This window comes from Chenopodium album, chromosome 14 (assembly GCF_948465745.1).
Source record: "Chenopodium album chromosome 14, dcCheAlbu1.1, whole genome shotgun sequence".
Classification (NCBI taxonomy): Eukaryota; Viridiplantae; Streptophyta; class Magnoliopsida; order Caryophyllales; family Amaranthaceae; genus Chenopodium; species Chenopodium album.
This window is the reverse complement of record NC_137847.1, coordinates 45,883,280-45,891,489: the sequence shown is the minus strand read 5'-3', so window position 1 is coordinate 45,891,489 and position 8,210 is coordinate 45,883,280.

Genomic DNA, 8,210 nt, shown 5'->3' with positions numbered 1-8,210 from the left:
GGTAGCCAATTAAATACGAGATTATTAACTTCTTTTATAATTAAATAATTTAAATGACACGTAAGCAAAATTGGCGAATGAGATTTTCCAATTTAAATTAATAAAATATAAAATATTATCTTTTGATATTAGGAATTTTATATAAAATATAAAAAATTTCAGCACATAAATATATATAAAAAAAAATCATTTTAAAAAATTCAAATAAACCGTGCATCGCACGGGCTTCATCTAGTTGTAATTATAGAGTAATATTTTTTTGTGCATTATGGAGTCGGATATATATTGACATCAAATTTATAAAGATTTTTATTTATTTTTTATTATTTATTTATTTATTTATTTACAACGGATTGATTTATCATTTACCCTAGCTTACATATATTTATGCAAAAAATTATTCTTATAGTTAAACCAGCTCATACAAATTACAAACTATTTAAGCTATTATCTTTAAATAAATAATTAAATCAACACTTAAGCTTTCAGTGACAAACAAGCCAAAATATACGAAGTATATAGTTCGATTAAAACCAAAATATTCCCATTTTTCCCTTTTTTTTTTACCTTTGAAATTTCAAGAAAACAATTTGGAACATATTTTCAATCAAACTTTTTCTGTATACACTCTACTATATTTTTCCGTATCTTTCAATCATTTTATATTTTGTATTTAAAAAAAATAAATAAAGATTAAGCAACTATTAAATAAATGCTTTTATCTAAAATTATTCTTATAATATTATTATTTTTTCTTTTGTTTCAACTTTACTACTTTTGCAATAAAGTACAGTATATCCTTTATGTCGACTGCATGGATATTAAACTAGATCTTTATCTTTTTCAATATAAAATCTCATAGATCTTATCTATTTATTTTTTAAACAAAGTCTTATGTTTCAATAACCTTGACATTGGTATAAGTATAAAAAATAATGGTGTAGCCGTACCGTTATTATATACTTCGTATTGAATTAGTATTGCAATTTGTTACAATATACCCTGTAAAATTTAGTAACGATCGTGGATTGGGCAAGACTTCATCTAGTTAATGATTAGCTGTGTTGCCTTGTAAAAGTTGTGGTGAGGAAACATCGGGGCAAAGCTAACTAGAAGCATTCATTGTAAATTTTGTCAGCCTCGCGCCCCTCGCGCCTTACTTTTAATGGTTGCGTGTAATTTGCATTATTATGAATGTCAGTACCTAATTCGCTATTGATTTGAAAGGCAGTAGAGTTTGTTGAAGGCCTGTAATCGGTAATGGAGTAATAGTTTTACCTAGGGTCTTTTCACTTCACTTTAATTTCAGTTCAGTTCAATTCATTTCAACTTTAATCAGTTCAGCTCTAATCAGTTCATTCCAGCTTTTAATTTCCTTTTTTCATAAAATATTCATTTCAGCTCAATTCAGTTCAGCTCTGCTCTAATCAGTTCAATTCAGTTCAGCTCAGTTCATAAAATGTGAACAGGCTCGTAGTGGAAGTGAGAAACGATAAATAATTAAAAAAAAAAAAGTATGAACTTTGAGGAAAGGGATATAATAAAAAAAAAGTAATAAAGAAAAAAGAAGAAACAATTATAAATTAGTGATGTACTTTACAAAAATAGCATACTTAGAAATGTGATGCACATAACAAATAAAGAGACGGAGTATTCATACATACATTATAAAACCAAGAATTATTGATGTAATTTACAGAGGGCTGCAAACGATCTGAATCGAGCTAAGTTTCAGTTTGTTCGAGCTGAGTTTGATAAGAATTATTCGTGTTCGGACTATCTTGAGCTTGAACGAGTTTTTAATAATCTTTGTTTAAGCTTGGCTCGATAAGAATTTGGCTTGTTCGAGCTTTATTCACGAACACACTCGTTTGCATTTTCAGTGTAAATTGAGTTTAAACAGGTTTAAATCGGGCTAGATTTATTACACGAGCCCTAATTTATCATTAAAAAAATAATTTCTTTCAAGTTTTACCGCATCCATTTTATAGAAAAAGGTAATTATAGAGTTTTATGCTTATATATGATGAAATAATTAGTATTTTTAACAAATATGTATGAGTAAAAAATATATAAACTCACCGAGTATAATTTGGGTGTGAAAAAACCTATAAATGAGCAGTTCAGGAACATTATCGAGTCAAACTTTATATTGTTCGAGCTTTGTTCATCTATTTAATGAGCATAAGACTTTTGTTCAAACTTGTTTGTTAGCTTAACAAACGACTTTTGATTGATCTTTTACCGAGCTTGTTCGCGAGTAGTTCATAAACGTATCGACTCATCTACACCCCTAAATTTACGATGTAAAAATCCAAATTAATGACAAGATGAGGAAGAATCATGATTATAAGATGAAAGAGAAGCATTAGGGAAGTCAATGAGATGGGTCAAATAGTAGACCTGCCTCGACGGATTTGGGTCTATAATGTATGGCGGGTGGTGGGAGCGAGATTATGGAGATGAAAATCATACCCTCTGTAGGCGGGTAGAGTGGTTCTTCAGATGTACATGCTTAAAATATGCCCCATCCCGCGTTAACCTGCTCCATACTTCAAAAAAAAAAAAAAAAAAAAAAAAAAAATTGATGAATATTTAATACCACAGCTAAGTTTTTATTTAAAATTTGAAGGAAAATTTGCGAATTTCAGCCATTTAAATTTGGTATTTTGCAAATTGCAGATATTTAAAAAAAAAAATTGCAAATTACAGCCCAAAAGTTGTTATAAATTGTAACTTGTAACCTAATTCAATTTTTTCATCGGTTTGCGTGTAGAAAATTATTCGGTTAAGGTTTTACCAACCATGATAAAGTTGAATTGGGTTGCAATTTACAATTGATAAGAACTTTGGGCTGTAATTTACAATTTTTTTTAAATGGCTACAATTTGTATAATACAAACTTTAAATGACTGCAATTAGCAAATTTTCCTTAAAAAATGAAACTAAATGTTAAGAGGTGGTGATTTCTAATTTTTTATTTTTTTTTTTATTATTTTTTTTTAAACTTTTAGGGGTGGTTTTTTAAACTAAAGAAGGTGGCAAAATCAATTTTAGGCGTCTTGAGGGGTGGTTATTTAGAATTTTTCTAAAACATAATAATAATAATAATAATAATAATAATAATAATAATAATAATAATAATAATAATAATAAAAAAGTGTTAACTAAATAATTTTTTGAAAGAAAAAAAAAAGACATCCACACCTTATTAGTCATGTAGCTTAAGCATATTTAAAAAAAAAAATGCATGTTCTGATTTACTGAATTGAGCTGAACTGAACTAATTGATGAAATGAACTGAACTGAAATGAATTGTTTATGAGAGAAGGAAATTAGGTACTGATTGAATTGAACTAAAGTGAATTGAACTGAACTGAATTAAATTGAAGTGAACTGAATTAAATTGAACTGAACTGAACTAGACCCTTATAAGAGTAAAATTTACTTTGTATTAAAATAACAAAAAGTAAAGCCAAAATACAAGAAAAAAATGGAATTAAAAAAAATAAGAGTGCAACAAGATTTGAACCGTGACCATGCACACATTGACACAGACTGACATACATAATGTTTTATACTTCGTATAAAATCAAGGGGGTGGGCCTTGCTAAGATCTTGCCAAAAATGGAAACATTTACAAATTACAATGCTTCCAAAATCTATTAGCCCTCGCTAAGATCGTGCGTGTAATGTATAGTCCAAATGGTTTCCTTATACAAAGTATTTCGTCGTTTTTTTTTTTTGTTTTGGTTGGTAAGGAGTTGGAGTCCTAGCAAGTCAGAACCTCTAACATATAGTATTTGATCCCATAACCTCTTAATAGTGAGATATAAAGTTTCCTTTGTATATATATAGCTAATGCTAGTAAATTAGTAGTCCCATACTCTTATCACATGTATTCATTCTAGCTCCTCTCATCAAATTTTTTTAAGTCTAGATCAACAAAAACATCACAGAACAACGAAACTATCCATCCATGGCTTTCATCATTTTCTTAACCCTTGCTATAATAATTTTCGTCATACTTATTTTTCGTACCAAAACATCCCCCTTAAGCTCAAAGCTTCCTCCGGGTAAAACCGGGTTGCCAATACTCGGAGAAAACTTGAGTTTCATCGCAAATCCGGCTAAATTTATAAGTCATCGAATGAAGAAGTACTCTGCTGACGTTTTCCAAACATCGTTGGCAGGTGGAACAATGGCCATTTTTTGTGGTGCTTCGGGTAACAAGTTCATTTACTCAAACGAGTCAAAATTCAAGACGTGGTTACCACCTACGATTATAGATGTCCTAGCTTTGACAAACATTGACTCTAATTCCCCACCATGGAAACTATTCAACGAGCAACTACACAAGTTTCTTAGGATCGAGTCGATGCAACATTACGTGCCAATTATGGATACTAAGGTGCGCGAGCATTTAGAGATGCATTGAACCAAGTAAAAGTCTTACCACTATCAAAAGAGTTCACTATTTCCTTGTTTTGCAATTTAATTTTGAGCATCTATGATAGTGATCAAATTAAAGAATTGGCTACGCCCTACCATACCTTGGTCAAGGGGATCATATAAGTGCCTTTAAATCTCCCCGGAACCCCATACAACCATGCTATAAAAGCATCAAAAGTTATAAGAGATAAGCTAGTAGAATTAGTTAGGCAAAGAAAAATGGAGGTCTTAGAAAACAAAGAGCATATGAATGTTGATAGTCTTGATTTCTTGGGTGGGTTGCTTAGGGCATCGATTGAAGGCGGTGACATTATAATCGAGATGGAGTTAGTTGGCAAGATTGTAGCACTCTTGTTTGCTGCTTTCCATACTACAAGCAACACCATTACATTCTTAATGGCTCATCTTGCTGAATATCCTGACGTTTACGAAAAAGTTTACAAGGTACGTACTCTGTATTACTGTATGTGCGTTGTTAATTAACATGCTACATTTATGAATTGTGCTTATAGAAAGTTATTGAGGAACAAGGCCTACAACCATATAACACTATAAAACTGCTAAATATTGAGCAATAATTATATTTACATTTGTCAATAATTTTTTATGAGGTCAATTATCGATTTATACCATTTGATTTGATATAGGGATATAGCTAGTCACTTATATTGAAATACAGAGTATTAGTTATCAAATTTGATGTACTCCATAAACTAGAATAACTGAATAACTTTAAAAGTCTAACATAGCATATTTATTATTTCAAATTTAGTTGTTCTCACACTTATTTGATATGTGTCAGAACAATTGGAGATTGCACAATCAAAAGAAAAAGAGGAGCTACTAAATTGGAAGGATATTCAGAAAATGAAGTACTCGTGGAATGTGGTTTGTGAATCAATGAGACTTAAGCCACCCGGCCTCGGAGGTTTTAGGGAGGCTTCCACTGACATCCATTACGGTGGCTACACAGTTCCAAAGGGGTGGAAGGTATGTATGAAAATCAAATATTGTTCTTTATATATCGCGCTACTACATAAACTGTTACCATTTCCTAATAAGAAATTACACTATTGTCATTGTGTTTATTGTCATCCTAATATTATAATCAAAAGTTAATAAAAAAATAATTACTTTCTTGTTATATAATTAAATTAAGAATTAATATTTTACTCATAAATATTTTATCATTACAAAATTTAACTGGCTATAAAAATTAAATAATAGTATAACACAATTAAGTATTACAAAAATATAAATATAGTGATGTATAGGAATGAGAAATGTTGGTGGGATATAGGGTAAAAAGTAGGAGAAAGGTATATAAAATATTTTTTTTTTACCATTGTTGGGAAAAATTTGATGTCCAACAAAATGCCTATGGGAAGAAAGAGTTAAAAAGTGGTTTAGAGAGAGATTGGGCAACCAAAAATTTTCCCACTAGTGTTTATACTCTAGACATTAATCTCTCATGAGTGAAAATATTTGGAAAAAATCTCATGGATTTCACTTGTGAGATTATTCTATTCATTTATGAGGTGTGGAGAATGTAAAATTATCAAACGGTGAACATTTCAAATAAGTGGGTCGTATGATTATGAATAAGAGAGAATACCACGCACAAGTGATGATTGATGAGCCCTTTGGCTAAGAAAAACTTAATAAAAAATTTCTTAGTTTTATGACATATTTTCTCCATTATAAATTAGATTTTTGACACTATTTATAAACTTTGCTTTAACTACTATATATGTGATTTATAGATTAAAATAAAAAATAAAAAATAGTAGTCTTGAAAATCCTGCTAGCTCTGTTTCAATGTATACTTATTAATTTAAATTTGTTGTGAAAATAAGGGAAATATCAGGTTTTAGAGAGAATTAATCTGTATATTTCATTCCATATGATAAGGTATATATATATATATACATACAATATAGTTAGAGCTTGATTGGATAAGAATATAAACCCTATCTAGATTGTTCCGAAATGATACAAAGGAGGATAATGGTCATCCACACGATATTTCATAACACTCCCCCTTGGATGTCCATTATCGAAGACTGTGCCTCGTTAAAACCTTATTAGGAAAAACCCTGTGGGATAAAAACCTAATGAAGGAAAAAGAGTACAACATTCTTCGTAATACGCTCGATATGCTGCCTCGTTAAAAACCTTACCAGGAAAACCCAATGTGGGACAAAACCATGGTCAAGGGAAAAAGAGTGCAGCGCGTATTTTCTCCCCCTGATGAATACATAACTTGAGATCTTCTAGTGCCGCAACAATGTATCCAATATGTTTGCATATCTTCTCATATGTAGTAAGTAAAATATCATTAGTTGATCTTCAATTCTCTTAAGCTGAATTTGCATCTTCAATTCTTCAAGTCTTCTCGTGAACATGTGAAGTGTCTTCATTTCACCATACATGTGTTAATCTCTAATATCATTATTTCAAATCTCGATGTTTAGTAGTTGATTTAAAAATTAAACTAATACGATTATGACTTCTTCTGGAAGTCGTTAATGATAGAAATAGATGATCATTATTTGATCAAACTTCATTAATAATAATTTGATGACAAAACTTGATATCATTAATGCCATTCTTCAATTTCATATGAATTAATATAACACATGTAATTATATACATTTATCTTGGTTCTTCTAAACCATAATAAAATAGTTTCACACATAAGTATCTCGTTGATATTCTTTAGAATATTCATAATTGACATGAAAGTTCTTTTGCGAATACAAATAGTAATTCTCACTAACTTTCATATGCTCAATCTTCATGTTGAGATGTCGATAGTCACATTGACTTATCAAGAGTTTGATAATAATTGAATTGCAATATTCAAGATATAAACTTTGCAGGGCTGAATATTTAAATACGTCGTACATAAGTTCTTCAGGAACTCTTCTTACATGATTCATAACATGCTAATCAATCGACGTCATCAATATTTTCATCACAAGTATAAGCCCATTGGAACATAAGTATTTCTTTCTAATATTCCATCAGAGTTGTAAATATGTCTTACTATACTTTGAATGAATATTGACATACACCACAATTATTATATAGAAATTAATTAAAGCATGCAATATGAGATATAAAAATATGATAACATAATTAACAAATTATACAATGAGTAATGCAATTACAACTTCGAACATATGTAATGAATAATCCAATAACCTAAGACTCACACATGCATATGAATATGAATAAGACTCGAAATAATGCAGACACTGTACAGTGTGGATTTTAAAAATCCATATTTCTTTGTACTTCTAGTCCATGATAAACTTTTATTATTATCATTATGTCGACATTAAAATGGACATATATTTCAGATCCTTTATTCACTAGTCCATTATATCATGCACATGAATTATTTATCGGTTCCATCATATACCGGTACCATCATATTATTACTCAAGGTACAATTTTAATTTGCATGCTATTTTGACAATGATATCTGAATACATTTCTCATTGGTACCATCATAATTTTTCTTACATCATAGGCCATCTATTATAATAATTCAGATATCTATACCACTTTTAGGGTATTTCATTTACTATGGTATTTATATACTATTACACTATTAGTGTTAGCTGCACTATCTTGCCAAATATCATATCTATTAAACATATCTTTATTTTGGAACCGATCATATACAACCTACACTCACTACTAAAAAAGGGTTTTTAACGACAAACATTTTTGTCGTTATAAGCCCAAAA